This window comes from Blennius ocellaris (genome assembly GCF_963422515.1).
Source record: "Blennius ocellaris genome assembly, chromosome: 7".
Lineage (NCBI taxonomy): Eukaryota > Metazoa > Chordata > Actinopteri > Blenniiformes > Blenniidae > Blennius > Blennius ocellaris.
In genome coordinates this window covers 6,040,523-6,059,162 of record NC_137656.1, presented here as the reverse complement: position 1 = coordinate 6,059,162, position 18,640 = coordinate 6,040,523, and positions in this window count along the sequence as shown.

The window sequence follows — 18,640 nt, the reverse complement described above, 5'->3', positions numbered from 1 at the left end:
TGAACATGTTGTCATTATAAACAGGGCCTAATTCTCAAGCGTCACACTTTGTGATCAGCTCTTATAACTTTCTAAAACATGTTAACTGTTACTTGCTGGTAGTATATTGTCTATAACAATTAGGTGCTGCGCCTCATTAAAGTTAAATTTCTGTCATCGTTTGTTGGCCGCCGACCCCAGTGGTCAGTTTTAGTCCCACAAGAATGAAAAGCTGTGGGGACGTCTGCAGGGCAGGCCTCCATCAGGTCTGGGTGAACTGGTCATTGCCTCTTTCTGTATCTGCTCTCCCCTGGGAACAAGGGCTTTACTGTGCGGACGGACAATGTGGAGAACGTCGAGGCGCCTGGCTCTCACACAGTCAAGCCGCTGGTGACAAGGGCCACACAGGCTCCCGTCCTTTCATCGCAATTATGTTTGGTCCTTGTCCTAATTGCGCAGAGCTGGCTGGGAGTGAGGAGAGGGCCGGCTGCCGGTTTGGACTGAAGGGGTTTTATTGAGCGGAGGGATGGAAGGAGGGCGAGAGGGATGTGGCGGGGTCATGGAGACGGTCGCTCGTTAGTTGCTGAACAGCTGCCAATCTCCTGGCTGCCTCTGCTCAACACCGGGATTACTGCGGAAGCAGAAACAGTGCATCACGACTGCTCCTCTTCGATGTTTTCACCTTACCTATATACCTTTCTCAACTCCTCTCATCCCTCGTACAGTTTCTCTTTCACTGACTTTCACATCATAGCTTCATTCTTTGAAGCTTATATTGCAAATTTTTACTCTTTTTTTTTGTTTGTCATTTCCCTCACTTTGTCCCCCTATGTGTGGGCAAAGAGCATGAAGGTCTGCCTTCTAATGATATCTGGCCCATCTGCTGGATGACGCCAATTAAACAGACTGCACTGTTAAGAAAAGATTCAATCATTTGTCTGCGATTCCCAGCAGAGCCAACAGAGCATCATGGGAAATGTTTTGAGCAGCTGCTCCATTTCCTGTTAAAACCCAGGAAAGTACCAGACACTATGCTGAGCGCTGCATTTGCTGTTTATTACCTGTTGTGCAGAGAAATTATATAAGCTATCGATTCTCAAAGGACATATGAGAACAAATACTGGTTTAGCCATATTTCTAATATTCTGTTCTAATTTATATTAATCTTTTGACTAAATTGACAAATGGACACAGTGCACAACTACTGTATTCTCTGTCTTCACGAACCCCTACATTGAATACTTCGTATTTCCTGGAAACAACTGGAATACAATTTGGCTCAAGAAGAATTCAGTTGAGTAGGAGGAGAAACCACCTCTGTTTTGAGATTCAACTATTATAGGTAGTTAATAGCAGTGGGTCTGTTGAAGATCCTTGAGGGACACCGTTTGCATCTGAAGGATCAGATTTATCGGCATTTATGTCATGAATAGTTGAAGATGAAAATACTCAATTATAATGCATTTTGCAGCTGCTTTCATGTTTGAAATAGGCTAAAAGAAAATATGAACTAATGGAAAGCATTCAATAATCATTATTAAGCATTTATTATGTCATTATATCATAATGTTGTAAAATCATTTCATAATCATTCATTCCATTGTCAGTCAATTTGTCTCAAATTCCTTGGGCGTGTGTGCAAAGGGTACAACATCTGTATTTACTTCATCCTTAATATAAACACCATTGAACTTTTTATGAGGAGAACAATCTGACCTCCAAAGACTCATTGTGACCATTTATAACACATATAAAATTAGATTTTGGGAAGCTTACTTTGAGAGATTACTACAGGGCTATTTAGTGATATGAAGGTTGTATAGCAAGTTAAACACAATACCAAAGGTCTGCAATCCAAAAGTCATCAACAAGTGAGCCTGCCGGTCAATCCCAGGTTGATACAATTACAACTACAGGTTTTATTTCCCCTTAGTGTAGTGGATTCATACCGGCAAATAAAACCGGTAGCTGTTGTTGTATCCAAAACTCTTTTGCAGCAACAGTGGCTAAATGTGAGGCGTGCCTGACGTGTTGACTTAAATCACACCAAACTAGTCACAAACTGAGACACTGGAATGCACACGTTAAAAAATTATCACAAATGTAGTTAAACACAAGCCTCATATCAGTTGAAAAGTGTGTGTGTGTGTGTGTGTGTGTGTGTGTGTGTGTGTGTGGCCCTGCTTGTTGTTGCTGGACCAGCTCCGCGTATGTTGGCGACCTGAATGAGAACATTGTTCCTGTAGTGATAAGGTGTAATTTAAGCCTGATTGTGTACAAGAGTAAGAATCTGCGGAAAGTATATAGTTTGTTCCCTCCAGTCAGCTCCCGCTTGTCGGGAGGAAGCCACAGATGATTTCTCTACAACAACAGAAGCAAAACCACCAAGAACAAACTGCTACACACAGAGTTTTCACCAGGATGTTACTTTTATACAGTATAACTCTGGTGACAAAGCAGGGCACTGATTTGTGTGATTTTAAATGCGTAGTCTGTCTGCAGTAGTATGTAAAATTACAACAATGTTTGAATTTTGATGATAATTAAGAAATTACACCCGTTATTTTGTATTTAACTGTAGATGATCTGAGTAATCCGAAAACAGATTAGGTTGAGTAAGAGCTGGTGAGTTTCTTCCCAAAGCCAAAAAGCATGTACTCCAATTGATCTGTTTTTGTTTTTGCTTTAAATATAAAGAAAAGCATACTGCAACTTCAGTATGTCAAACAATTTTGACAGTCCTTTCACAATTAAAAGACAGAAATAGCTGTGTGAGAAAAAATAAACCTGGGAAATGCATTGTTTTGTATTAAGCTTCTTCTATCCTATTTGCACTAACCAAAATTCAGTTCTAGATAAATATTAAGTGTATGTCTCCTTTTAAATCAGCCAAATTCTGCCTAAAATGCTTTTTTTTCCCCCTTGTGTTTTTATGTGGTTTAAGCAAATGTTACAGAAACATGGACATTTTTCAGAGAAGCAAAACAGTATCTTCAACAGGAAACAGTGACAAAAGAGAGATTGGTAATGAATCAAGCTAAAATCATAATCGTAACATTATTGCTCAGTGTCACAGTCAGACTGTGCAAGCAAACAGAAATACTTTTGTTTCAAAACAATATCAGAGAGAAACTTATTAGTATGATGATAAGAAAGTGATAAGTGATAAGAAAGATAATCTCGTAATCTTTTAGTGTACAAAACTCACCACAAAGCAGCAGCAGCAGCTCGGGATATGCAGTGTGCATACATGTATGCATTGGGTCTCAAACAGTAATGCTGACTAAACGGTGTCAGGTCAGATGTGTCTGATCTTTCAGGGGCACTCAGACTCGGCTTAGGATCTCTCAGCACATCATCGGTCCCACTCAGACTTCATGTGAATAACAGCTACTACTACAAAGAGAGTAACAGAACAGAGGTATCGCATTTTAAACAATATGTTCATTAACTTCGAGCTTTATTCATATAACGATCTGCTCATCTAAGCTTCAATGAATGAAAAAAAAGAACCCACATTTATTTCAAAGCAATTTTAAAGCAAGCAAGGTTAAAGTTTGTTTGATTTTAATGCAACACTAAAAACATTAACTAAGGGCTGATTATGCGCGAAATGACTGGGACACCTTTGACGGGTCGATAGTCTATCACACTCACAGTACGTCAAATTGTATTTGTGATTTAATGTACTCTAATTTGTCTGTGATGAACACGTCTCCCTGATTACAGCTAATAAAAGAACTGATCACAGTCTAACATCAATTCAAAGAGGACCAAAATAGACATTTTGGTAATTACTTGTGAGAAAATAATACTTTGTTATGTCAGGCACTGCCTGTTTACTCCCCTCACTTGGACACAGATGAGCTTTTGAAACCTGAGTAAAGTGATGTATGTCTTTTGTGTCTGAGGTTATTTTAATGTGGGTTTAAAAAGGAAACACAATACTTGAAAAGAATGTCAGCTGTTGTCTGTATTGGATCATTTGTGTGTCCGACTGAAGACAACAACTGCTCTTAGCAGTCTGAAAAAGAAGCTGACTAACATGAAAATCTTCACTAAAATTTCCCCGCCACATATATCCACTATTGCTTATTAATACAGCTGGCAACTGGGATAGATACTACTTGAGAAATGTATGTTTCCAGTTAACAGCATTCATGTGAAAGTAATACACATGAAACATGGCCACCTCCAGCATATGGTTTATTTCTGCTGTTGGAGTCCAGAAAACAGACAAACAAACTCAGCATCACAAACATCCACCAAGCCGGGGATGAAATGAAGCTTGAAGCACCATTTATTTTCACATTACATTCCTGTACATTTGCTGCTCAGCTGTTACTTTGTTTTCTGTCAACATATCTTGCAGTTTATAATAGTTGCAGGAAAGCTTTGAAGTGACAAATGGGAAATGTTTCACTGGAGCCGTGAGAGGCGGTGTCATCATTTTTCCAATGAAAACAAACAAAGTAAGGGAAAACAAACACCGTTTTTTAAAAATGTCCTGAATAAGTACATTTTCTAACTTTCACCCAAAAAAACCTACTTTGAGGAGTGACGTCAGACCTGTTTCTCCCGAGTTCTCTGAAAACGCAGATTTTCCCACAGTGTTCTGATTTATTATTTCCCTTTGGGAAATTCCCACTTGACTCAAAGGGAGAATGACAGCAGGGAAGACCTCAAGGAGACAGCGCTTCAGTGAACTGAATATCACCGTGCATTCACATATTTACACGGAGCGTGCTGGTCAATAAAAGAAAAGAAGAGAAAACACCTTTTCCCATATTTTTTTTTTTTAGAAAGAAGTTATGTTGGGTGAAAAGCTATTTCTTTGCAGCTCAAAGTGCTCCAGAATTTGAAAAGTTCAGTTCATTATTAAAGAGAGGAAACTACAAGTAGACAAAGTAGACTGCTTTATAAAGATAGAGGTATTGAAACAAGTCAAATCTATTATTTAATAGAATGTGTTGATAAATAATAGTGTTTTAAGACCTGATCTCAAAGAAGTGAGTTCATGATTCTGATGTGTGTATGTCAAGAAAAAGAGGCTCAATGATGGAGCCTTGAGGAACTCCACAAGTGATTTTTATAATTACCCCATTGACACAGAATAGACAAGAATAATATCCAGAAAGAAAATTGTGATATAAAATCAGAATTTAAATTTGAATTCCAAATAAATGAAATTAAATACATTTTGTATTCACTTTGTGTGGATAAATCTTCAGTTTTCACACAGAGAAGTTGTTGAGTAAACAAGGCCTTAGTGTTCACGTACGTTTTTGACAATTGCCAATCTCTGCATTACATTTTTTGGGTCCATATATTATCTCAAACTTTCTAATAACATTCCTACGCCCTGTTAATTTTCCACACTGAAAGCTGTGAGAGATAAAGACCGAGAGACGTGGCCCCTTGGCTCGGCATATCCACCTCACATTGTGTCTGAAGATATCTTTGGCGTGAAGAAGTGTGAATTCTCGAGCGTGTATTGTCATAATATTGACACGCTCTAAGAGAACGGCGGCAGCTCGCTCTGGACGGGTGAAGGCGGCCGTCTTGCTGTGAGCTCTGGGAGCAGCTGGACATGGTGTTCTGGACACTAACTGGAAGATGTACATGCTGCCGACAGCTGCTGCACACGCACGCACGCGCACGCACACGTACGCACACGCACACGTACGCACACGTACACGTACACGGACACGGACACGCTGCTTCTGCAGAGGTCCGTGGACACACAGCGTGCCATTGTTAACAGCTGGCAGGGGTTTAAGTGCTGCATTACTCCAGACGCGCAGAGGGAGAGGAGATAATGTGGCGTGGTAATCTTGAGTGTCAAACCTGGGATGTGACTGCAACAATGTCACACAGTTTGTTTGCAAGTGATAAACATAAATCTTGTGAAGGAGTGTCGGAATAGTTTCCTACCAATCCTGTTCCTGTGGGAAGAAAAGGGGAAAAAAATGTTTTGCAATAATATTTGTTATTAATAGTACAGGAAGTCCCAGGACATTTAAACAGAGCAAAGAGAAGATAGCAACTGGTTTGCATGATCTACATATGGATGTGATCCAGTCAAGATTAATCCCAAGAACCTTTCAAACAACCGATACCGATACCAATACTGCAGACTTGAGGATCGGCTGATACCGATCCAATTCTTTTTGTCACTCTAAAAGTTGTTCATAATACGGAGATATAATTTGCTTGATACTGACATCTAAAAACATCACGTTCACTGTACAACAACTATTCTGGTCCCCTAAAGAAAGAAGGAAAATACTGTATGTGACCTCTAACTGCTGTGGCTTTATTAATACTTAAAGGTCAGATAGCTTTTAACAGCATTTGTAAACACAACAAAAACAGACCCAGCTGCACCATTCAAATGGTTGAAATCAAATAAAAGTGCAACTTGGTGCAAATATTCAAGTTAAATTAAATTCATTAAATAATCCCAGTGTATAAACAGCAAAGTCACATTATACCTCAATCTTTTAGTTTAGATTCTCCATCCAGTTGTTTTCAAGCTGAGTTTCTCCTGTGTTATGGCATGTCACACAAAGTGAAGTTGACGATGTATGAGATAGCTCGGGCGTATGGATCGGATCGGACGGATCTAATAAGAAAAATCAGATACCTGATCAAATCATTTTGGCCTGGATCGGACTCGATACCAATCCAGTGGATCGGACCAGCCCTAACTGAGCAAAATTGTAGTATACGCAATTGTGTATTGTAAAATCCTGAGCAGAAATCCTGAGCGGGGGGTAGAGACAGAAAAAGACAGTGACGAGGAGGCAGGAGAAATATAAAAAGCAAAGACAGCCATGTGACACAGTGAGGGGAAATGAGTGGGAGAAGTGGGAAACTGACCAGCCAGACCACTAGAGGGTCCAGCCAGAGGGCGGGAGAGGGGAGAGAGGACAGGGGTGGCTGGGTGGAGAGTAGAGTTCCCATGGCCTGGAGGCCCCTGGGGAGTAGTGGTGGCAGATGTAATGTCTGGGGCCCTCCCTCCATCCCTCCTCCTCCTCTTCCTCCTCGGCCTGGATGAATACGCTTCATGTTCTGGTTCGTCTGCTGCATGTCTGCTGAAGACAGGAGCCTCCTATCTGTCACTTCGTAGTCTTTATCACATACGTAAAAATACTGGCCTTAATACTTAAGATTTCATTCCATGAAATGAGAATTGATAACGACAACTGGAAGTGAAAAAAATAGATTGGTTATTGTTTGTTTCTTGAAGGGTGATTTGTTGTGCAGCAGGTACAAGATTTCAAAAACATAATGAATACAGTAGAAACTCTAAAACTCTAAAAAGTTAAAAACAGTAAAAACACAGTTAAACAATAAATGTCATGCAAAACACAAGATAGACAGTGACATTAGCAGCAATCTTGGTAGTTTTGTCAGGGGTAGTTCAGTGCGAAAAAGAGACTATTTTAATTTCCCCTCGTCTGGTGCACAGTAAACTGATTTTTTTCCCTTCTTTCAAATGAAATTATTGTCCAAATTGGGGGATTAGTTGTTTTCATGACCTGAAATCTCTTGATAGTGGATAAATCAAACATTCAGAATTAAATGAAAAATAAAATGTTTAGATTTGATCCTCATAATGCGCCATTGGAGTTAAGATCTTTTTTAAAATAACAACAATAACAAAGGCATCGATTAATTAACATATTTACAAAGGTGTAATATCACGATCTTCTACTGGTTGTGGAAATGATGGAGATGTTATTGGTGTAATGCCGAGATCAACAAAATCCACCCACGTGAATAGAATACGACAAGTTCACAATCCAATACTGCCTGCAAAGCTGAGTAATACTTCTACATCATTACTTAGAATATTTATTTAGAAATATGTCCAGATCCTGAACACATAATACTTCTAAAGTGTGTCTATAAAAATTACCAAATTTCACAATAATGTGGGCGATAACTATTGTGTAATTATTCCCATTACATCTTATTGTAACTTGAAGCAAAATAACAGCAGTGGCACTTATATAAATCTATTCTTTCCAACTCTAGTTTTAAACTGTGTGAAGAACATGCCTCAAAGCTTTTAATCTTCCTTCAGTCATATATATTTAGACAAGACGTCAGAGAATGTTGAACCTTATTAAACTGACAAATAAGGAATCAAATATGTAAAATCATTGTTTGGATTTGGTGAAAAGTGCACACTTACCAAAATAATCAGATTGTTTTCAGTCATGTTTTGAATCACGAGATAAAACAAGATTTTTCTTGCTTAGAGGTTTCTCAGTGTTCAGTAAGTCCTGTGCCTGAGAAAAACTGGAAAAAATGGCCGAGGCTTTAAGGTGAAGAGAACACAGTTATGAACCAAAACCACAAGGAGACCAGTGATGAAAGAGATTTGTGGGTAAAAAGAAGGCCAAGATCAAGAGTTTGAAAGGAAGTGTGAGGCTGCAAAGACCAAGACCTGTGGAGGAGATAGAGCGGCAGAGAAGGAAAGGATCAGTTTTTCCAAGAGTCTGTCAGCATGAGACAGCTGTGAGGAGAGGCCTTTATCTTACTAATGCACTGTATTACAGGAGGCCTCTTGGAAAAAGCCCGGTCTCTGTGCGGCTGGATGAAACGGATCCGGATTGGATGTGCCCCCCCCCCCCCCCCCCTCCAAGCAGATTAGGACCCTGTGAACAGTCACACATCTGTAGCTGCCACATTAGTCTTTGAAGCCCGGCGGTGGACTGTCAACAGCCATCAAACGTGGCAGCAGGAGCGCGGCCTCCGCCGCCACATCGAGGGACGAGATCGCAGGGTTTGAAGAGCAGCAGCTGGCTTTCTCTGAGGCCTGTGATGGTCTGTAAATAAACAAGACTGATAAGAACAACTTGTGTTGGTTTTTTTCTTCACTGGGAATTAGGAAAGAACAAGAAAGAGGAGGTGATGGAGGCACGACAAATTAAGCGAGGACTTCCCGGATGGTTGGAAAACAAGTGGCGGGGCCATTCGTGGCGATAGCATCAAGGATAACAAACAGGAAAGGAGCTCAGATCCTGAGGGATGTCCTCTATCTGCAACATGGATGTGACTTTTTTCTTTTACATTCACAAACATATTTGATGAATTTGCACACTTGTTACTGTAACAAAGATCTCAATTACATAGGCAGAGATGTTGAACTAGCTATCTGTACTGCTATTTAAAGTTAATTGCATTATTTTTCAAACCCGCTTAAACAACAGTGTTGCATGTGATAACACCTAATTCATTAAAGAAAAAAAAAGTGGTGTGTTTCCACTGCTGCAGCGGACACACTGACAACGACGTAGTGAGTATAACAGGCCATGGTAGGGCGCTGTCGCTTGTTTATATTTACAAAGAATAAAACGTGAGCAAAATCGAGAGAACCCGACATTTGTGAGGCACTCTATTTCTATTTTTTACATTTTCTTATATTTTTGACCAGTCTGTATGAGTGTTCCAAATTTGGTGAGCATTTAAGCAAATTCATTTCTCTCAGAGGAGATAGCTTCTCCAAAATGCAAGATCAGCACAGAGTTTCAGGCAAAACCGGTTGTCATTTTTATGTTGAGACCGGGGGGGGGGGGGGGGGGGGGGGGGGGGGGGGGTGTTGTCGACAGCTGCTGAAAGTCACTAAATAGAAACTTGCAATCTAACTTGTTTATTAAAAAAAAATAAGTAATCAGGAAGGTAACTAAGTTACTTTTCAAAGGAGTAACTAGTAATCAGGGATCATATTACTTTTTCAAGGTGGCAACACTGGTGACTTCAGTACCCTGACTCTCCTGCAGAGGACAGCAGACACAGTGTCCTGGGTGTGGGCTCTCAGGATACTGCATGGCCCCATAGCCACGTGTGCGCGCGCGCGTGTGTGTGTGCGTGTGTGTGTGTGTGTGTGTGTGTGTGTGTGTGTGTGTGTGTGTGTGCTGTTGAACTGCACTGTGCAGAGGGTTCAGCCACAGCTTCTCCTTCTGCCCATTAACTCCTGGATGGCGGCTCGGTAGGAGATCGCCATCTCCTCTGGCGTTCCTCCACCTCGGCTATGATGTGAGAAGTCAATACGACACCTCATGTTTAATAAAGGATCACAGCAATACCAAAGATAATGTAGTAACCCCACAATGTATAGATATTTAAATCCAGTATTTACAGTGTTGAAGTAGACGTGCACCATCCCCATGTGAAAATAAGTAGATTGTGGATTATCATTAGCAGCCTTAAGGAAAGATGAGCTTCTTTTGCTTATGTAGTTATTGAAGTTTCCACAAGGAGTTGGAAGTTCTGTTCAGTGAACCTATGGATTTAGCATTGTGGAGCTCGCAGGAGGAGGGGCGTTCAAGAAAAAGACACAAACTGCAACCATTGAATGAAAGTAGCTGCTTTTGCTTATCTTTTTTCGGTGATTGGAGGGGCGTCACATGCAGGTGGTGCTAACATAGTATTACCATCAAAGTCATTAAGGTGAACTTGTGGAAACAGGCATGCTCACTTGTGATTATTTAAAAGCTACTCTGCTTTCATTTTAGCATTCCTGCCCAGTTTTGACCATCCTTATTTATAACAATGGAATGAAATGTAGTAGATTGTAAACACACGTCTACCGCAGTACTAAACTTGAGTAGAAGAAGTAGACTTGTTCTCCTCCTCAACACCGGTGGGCGGGTCCTGTGAGTGGAGACCAGTGGGGGTGGAGGGGAGTGGTAGCAGGCAATGACAATTTGTTGGACATTGGCCGTCTCAGCAAGGCACGACCAACTTGGACTGCAAACTCAGATCAAAATGACTTTACTTGTGAACACTGTTGTATCATGGAAAAAGTTAAGGTTATGCAAACATTGCTTTATACATGTATCCTGAATAACTTTTGCCCCAATATTTGGGTAGAAATGCAACAAATTTAATTATATTTCTAGACATTAAAGCCTCCAGTGCTGTCCATGTAAATGCTGACACCACACATGACCCCATCTGAGGTCAAAGTTTAGTGTTTGACCTGGCCAAAGCCATCCAGTGCAGTGTTTTTACACACCAAGGAGGGGCTTTGTAGTATATACAATAGGAAAAAACAGTCACAGCTTTGTCCTTTTTACTGCGACATTCACTGTCCATTCACTGTCCATTCACTGCTTCCTGGGCATCTGGTGTTATGAGCAGACTGGACTTCAGTGTTTGTTTCTCTACAGATTTTCCAACGGCTACAAACATGCGGACAAGGCTGACATGGACAAACACGCGAAGGGAAGCACATAGTGCCAGAGCTCACACACGCACCCCCACCACCCCCACCCCTGCAGACACGAACTGTTATCAGCACTGGACAACATGGCTCTGGGACGATCAGGAAACTGGCTAAAGAAAAGAAAATGTTCTCTGAGTAGCATGACCAAAATTGACCCAAACTCAACTTTCACTCAGTTGCAATTCCACTGTGATCCATTTACAAGCACTGCAGTGAAGCATATTTTTAGGTTAGTGGGTATTTTACTTTCATTCCTTATCCATTTAACATGCTCAGCATCTCAAATGTGCAGCAAAGAGTGGTTTTATAAGTTATATATCAAAAGAAGCAGGTGTTTTTGCAGGTGTCACTTTGAGGTCACCTCATTCCTAAAACTAGCTGCTAATATTCACATAATCGTACATGTAACAATACCAAGTGATAAGTCATAAGAGTAGTTACAAGATGGTAAATCTTCTGCATCATCATGCTGCTGTGACAGCCTCTTGCTTTTCTGAAAAGGTATTTCACGAGCTTTAGTGGACTGGAAGAAAGGATTTGTGCTCGTTCAGCTTTGAGAGTGTCGCTGAGGTCAACCAGGGATGTGAGGTTTAAGATGCAGTCTGCACGTCTCACAGGATGAGGCTGAGGTCAGGACTTGTGTGAGTGCTGGTAGAAGTCAGTGCATAGCAATACATAGACTTCCACATATAACCTCCACAAATTCAGAATATTTGCCTTAAACATGCATTTCATGATGTAACAAGACTTCTGATAGCAAGAAGTGAGCGACAAGACCAAGATAAAAGTTACATGCATGATGGCAGTTTCAGTTTCACTATGAGGCTCTATGCATTGTTTGGTGTCAAAACATTTACTATGTTCAGGTTTGAGAGCGATGGTTGAGAAACAAATAAAGTCAATTAACTGCCACACTGGTTTCTTTAATCATGATATCAGTTAAGTGCTTCATTACAAAAGACAACTTGGCTTTCCTACACAAAGATGGATTTTAGAAAATCCGACCATTGATCAAAGGTCCAAATGTTCTTAAATATTTCATATTACTTTATATTATTTAATATGTTTGAGGTTTTATTTCCAGAAAGATAAGCCTATTTTTTTCAGGAATGCAAACTTCCTACTTACCTTAAATAAAATACTATGAAGCTTATCTTGTTTTTCGATTGTTTTCTCCATTTTTTTGCCTGCCTTTATTCTGAAAATATACAATTCACAGTCAAATTGATTGTTCTTGTATGTTGCACTTGATGAAACTCTCTCACTCATAGCGAATTGTCCTTCCGTGAGATCACGGTCACATTTGTAGTCTGTCTGTGTTTTGTGCAGTTGTTCATTGAGCCCGCAGCCTCAGTGCCTGAGGCCTGTAACGTGTGCCTGCTGTCTGTTGGCTGGAGATGCTATCATGTGTAATTACTGAACGCTGTGTTTGCTGGCACATGTTCTCTCTGTCTGATAGCAGTTATAGTCACCCCAGCTCTGAGCTGCCCCGAGGAGAAAACCACTGCACCTGCCCCGGTTTCTGCCTCATGTAAACAGGATGTGTGTGGAGGGAGAAAATGGAGATAATTTTTTTGGGATGGGATCAAGTTGTCAGGGCCCACTGAGGCCATGGTACCTGAAGAGAAGGGGTTGCACTATGCCGATTAGACTTGTGAGATCAGAGGGTTCACTGATGCAAATGTGTCTGAAATGAGGCGGGAGATTAGTGTGGATTACACACTGCATGTTGGAGCAAAACAATATCATTTTGGTATTCCACCTCCCTGACAATTACTCTGTTTCCCCTCCCTTGTTTGAATTATTAGCGAGTCCCGGTGGTTGATAGATTAAAGACATGTTGACGTGTTAGAAGTGACGTGCAAAAGAGTGCACATGACCATTAGACTCCAGCAACAAGGGAGGAGTTTGTACATGAGGCAGATTGAAACTCGACGCTTTTAAAATACCGTTTATATGTTGGTTGAGGCATCAAGCAAGTTAAAAAAAAAAAGATCTTGAACAAAACTGAGTGATGTGACATGATTTGATTTGATCTGGGTTTTGAAGTGCAATTATAGTGTACAACTGACTAAACAAGGCAGACCCAGACAACAAAAACAAATGTAGGAGCTCATCCCAATGGAAATTGAATCAGGTCAACTGGACTTGGTCATATTTCTCAGAGGGCATTTCACCCCTTATGTAAACAGCTTCATCAGTTCATACTGCTCATTACAGTAGATTGGCAGATCCAGTTGGCCTGATTCAATTTGCATTGAGAGAGAACTTGTATTGCCTCCGACCTAGACGGATGAGAATTTGCATTTATGTATAAACAGTTCTGTGACATGATGTGATTACAGATCCCTCACAATCTGTTTTTTTTTAAGAGATATCAAAGCCACATATCTAATTGACCACTTGCCGTGCAAAAAAAAAAAAAAAGTTAGAGCAATAATTGCGTGAGTATTTTGTATTACAATTAATGGAAGACCAGGCCCTTGGAAGCTGGATTTGCCATGAAAACTACTTTATTTGAAGATGTGGCAGGCTCGCTTTAGAAATCCACTAAAAGTCCTCATCTATTTTGCATATTTATAGATTACCTCAGTACTTCACAATAGCAAAATGCGAGAGGCCATCATTGAAGAAAACATTTAGATTTTTTTTTCACATCAAGATTTACTCTCTGTGTGTCGAGTGATTTTCTCCACAGGCTGTCAACAGGCTGGAAAAATGGAAACCAGCCAAACACGAGGCTCTGATTTGGAGAATCCTGCCTCAGGTTAAAAGACTATGAAGTATAGCAGGCTTTGATCTGAGTTCATATCCAGGCTGAATAACGATGACTCCTTTGGCCAGAGCTAATGATGTGTGCGGTGCGTTAACACACTGCAGAGGAGGATTCGTAGCCACGCGGGCACCTTTGATGAGTTTTATTTGTTTTTGCTTTATCCCCCCTCCAACTCCCACTCACCTCAGCACACAATAATGATGAAGGAGGAGGGGGCACTCGCTAAGACTCATCCATTTCTACACCTTTGTGAGCTAATTATCCAATCCTACTGAGGATCATCTCACAATTTTACCTAAAGCGAGAGATTTCCCCTCCCCTTCGGACACATGATTCTATATCTGCCTCGTTAGTCTAAATTGGTGCACGTCTGTTTGCATGCTTATTGTTATTGAGGATGGAGCAGTTTGATGCAAACTATTCCCATCCACAAGACATTTTTCCTCTTTAAACCTTTATGGCATGTTCATTGAAATAATTGTGAATAGTAAAGTTCATCCCAGGGATGTTATTGAAGTTGATTTTACAATTCCTTTTTTAAAATATCTTTTGTACACATATTTCATATAGCCTTCAGAAAATTAAACAATATTATTAATAATAATAAACAGAATCACACTTATTCTGCAAATTATGGCCTTAAACACTATTTGAATGGAATATATATATGTGTGTGTGTGTGTGTGTGTGTGTGTGTGTGTGTGTGTGTGTGTGTGTGTGTGTGTGTGTGTGTGTGTGTGTGTGTGTGTGTGTGTGTTGTAAATCCTTGTGTAAGAGTTTTTCCTATCCACAGTTGCTTATGCTTGCTTGCTTGCTCATGTGGATTTGTTGGGTGTCTCTCTGTAAAAGCACCTAGAAATGACTGCGTTGTATTTGGTGTAATATAAATAAAGTTAGGTATCCTACATGATCTCATGATCAACATTAAAGACAGTCAGATGCACTGATTGGTAGTCAGTAAATTAATATCAAAAATGCCAACATTTGTGAGATATTTGAGAAATTTGATGCACAACGTGTTTAAAGCACTGAATAAAAAAATGATAAGTGCAATTCAACTCCCAACTCGTGTATGACAATAAAGTTGACTTCAAGATGTTGCTCACTAGTACTATGCTAGAATAACAGTTTTCTATAAGTCACCTTAGTACATGATGTAGTGAGGCATTATCTGAGGCTCTGTTTCCACGACAACATTTTCAAAGTGAAAACAGAAAACCTTTGTTGTGTTTTGAGTGTTGCATTACGTGACATCGGTGCCCAGAGTAACCGAAAATGCAACTTTTTGAAAACAGCTCCCAAGGTGGACTTTTTCGCTTTGGATCGGTCTCCATGTAAATAGTTGGAAAAGACAACTTTTTTGAAACGCTGCTACTGTGCATGCACACCACAATCAATACATTTTCTGCACATGCACAAGTAGATAAACAACAACAATGTTTGCCTCCAGAGTTTCGATGACTCCCAGTCCATATTCTCCTCGGACTTGGAATAGTAATCCGAATTTGTCATCTGTGCATACGAATGTCCGCATACTCACCATTTTCCAATGCTTATAGCATATTGTTTTCTGCACGCATGTGTATGTGTGGTTTCATTACCGCAACAAACAATAGAGCTAATGTGTGGCCTTGCATGCTAACGACATTGTTTTCTGCATTTTTACCCTTTCCATATAAATGAACAGCGCTGTCGTGTTACTGCAAAACTTTTCTGAACAAAAACACAAACACGATGAGCTTTGCCTTGAAATGTAAACAAGGTCTGAGATCTGTGGTCACAAGACAGTGACAGCAGCCGTCCTTAAAAACCCCTCACACAAGCTTTATGCAACAATCAGATTTTAAAACAAACAAGTTTTCGCCACGATCACTTAACTTTCCCCAAAATCACACAACGTAAACTCACCTTTGAAAGCAAGCGAATACTGTGGAACTTTATATGAAAACATATTATTTACATGTTGGTAGTCAAATACGTTTTCATGGTGTAGATCCTTATGACAAATTAATGGCAGGATACACAATAAAAGTTATGCAAGAATGCTTTCATAAAATTTACTAGTGTCAGGATACTTTTTTTCAAACTTGAAACTTTGCTAACTTTTGTGTTAATGCTGCGCTAAAGTAAAAACACAGAGTCTCTTCGGGGCTCAGCATTAAACTTTAATCCATCTGTCCCACTTCAGAGTAATTTTCACACTCTTAGAAGTCATAATTACTAACACAGACATCGCCTCGTGTGTGTGTGTGTGTGTGTGTGTGTGTGTGTGTGTGTGTGTGTGTGTGTGTGTGTGTGTGTGTGTGTGTGTGTGTGTGTGTGTGTCCTTTAACAGTCTCGGTCACGGCACCTACGTATCTTTGCCGTCGGACCCAGGTCCCAGTCATCCCCTCCTCATTAAGCATATGTCTCATTTTCCATTTCAGACAAGAGATAGCAGAGAAGTGCACACAAAAGCACTATTTTCAGTCTCTTCTGCTCATCTCGTCTGAAAGTCTAATGAGAGCAGATCAAATATAACTGACACCGCGGGGAGACAAAGGGAGCCGGGGCCCTGGGTATGAGATGAAGCGAGGCAGAACAATGGACCTGGATGTGCCGTCACTGCGGCGGTATGGAGCGGGACCAGAGAATGCAGATGATTCTGTAATGAGGGATTAAGTGGAGGATTATGGGTCTTTATTAAGATGTTTCTGATCCTCATTAGGCTGAATCTTGTATCAGGGCATCGATTCCCCTGCTCACTCTCTGGATCGGCTGCTCTCTGGAGGAAGAGGAGGAGAGAGAGGAAAGAGAGGAAGACATGTGCTCCTAATATGCTCTACTAAAGCATGAACACTATGTACATATAAATGAGATTGGCATGCGTCTTTTGTATAGAATTTCACGATAGTTCTTAAACCGAAAACAGAGGAAGCCGCGTGTCCTGAAAATCTGAGTATATCCTCATTCAACCTCGAATATCTGCTCTTAACTTCAATATTTAGGGGCAACAGACATTCTGACAGCTTTTCAGTTACCACTGCTTCAACTATTGTCGTGTTAATGTCATTGCTTGTTGGTTTTATAAAAAATAGATATTAAGCCATCGTCTGACCTCTCGCGACCATGGCAGCCATGACAGTAGCAATACAGAGAGGCAAAAGATGAAGTATGAAGAAGAAGAAGGTACAGCCATGACATTATAAGAGAATAAGGACAGGGTTGGCTCTGAAAAATGCTTCAAAATTCCAATTATTTGGGTTTATGGAACAAAATTACACGAGCAGACTTCTTAGACCAGATGTGAGGAATTATTTCTCCTGAGGACAAGTTGAAATTGTAGGGGTTCAAGAAAGGCAGAGCCATGAGATGAACTCAATTGTGTTTGATGAAAATGTACATCTCCAGATGAAAAGCAGAAGAGACTGAAGAGACAAGGAAGGAAGGAAATTATTGTCAGACAACGATTATTTTTGAACTCAGGACTTTAAGGCATAGAACTGTGACTTTGGTAAGGAAGATATCAGCAAAATATAAGAGAAAAACGTTATTTTGCATACCATATGCACACAATGCCAGGACACTCTTGAAAATGAGATTTTTAATCTCAACAATGTTTTTTCCCCCCAAATTAAACAAAGGTCAAATAAAACAATGTTAAATTATTGATATCTGATTGATCCATTCATGCATATGACACTTTGGATAACAGTTTCCTCAAAGACTATTAGAAAATCCATAAAATATAGTTCTCTCCTTAGAATGAAGATACTGATGTCACAGTGGCAAAAATTAGTCACCCAGCTAGAACAATGCAACAATGAATCCTTAATGCTAATAATGATTTAAAACTGTTGAGCCGAGTGAAAAATCTGAATCACCTCCATAGATCATTTAGTGTGACCATCTCCCGACCACATGAAACTTCTAACTGCATGTATCCAATATAAGGAATGTATTCAATTTAAATGAGTTGATCATTCAGATTAATACCCATATACAGTGTAATTGTTGGAATGTAGCACTATATCAGAAACATTTCAGTTCAGTAAAATTCATCGTAAAGACATCATACATGTCTGCACAAACTCTGGATTTTCAACCACACTGACAATAGAGCAACTGTACAGCTATAAGAGCCCATTTGATAAACCTCTTTCATTAATATATTTTTCCATGCTAGATTTTGTTTCTGGGTTTCTTCACAAGATTGTACGATGAATACAGTTGCTTGGAGACAAATGGTCATACAAAAACATTGGGATGTCATACAAGCTCTGAGCAAGTCTGAAGCCAAATGGCAAAAGCACTAACTCTTTAAAAGCCAAGACTCTCAGCTATTCCACAGTTTACAATATGTGACAATGTCCAAGACACAAATATTGAAATATTTAAACCTCTCAGATCGAGACTAAACTTCCTCCAGTTTGAAGCAACAATTTCAGCAGACAAGTCTTTTTTTTTTACCACGGGAAATTGTCGGTTCAGACATTACAGCAGGGCATTAGCTTGTGCAGTTGAAAGACAAAACTCTTACAGATGGTATAACTGCTGTACCTCAAATGAATGATCAGTTCTATTTCATGGAGTCACAGTCAATTATGCAACAACCATACGTGTCTCTGCATATTTATATATTCTTCGCAAAAGAAATCAGACCA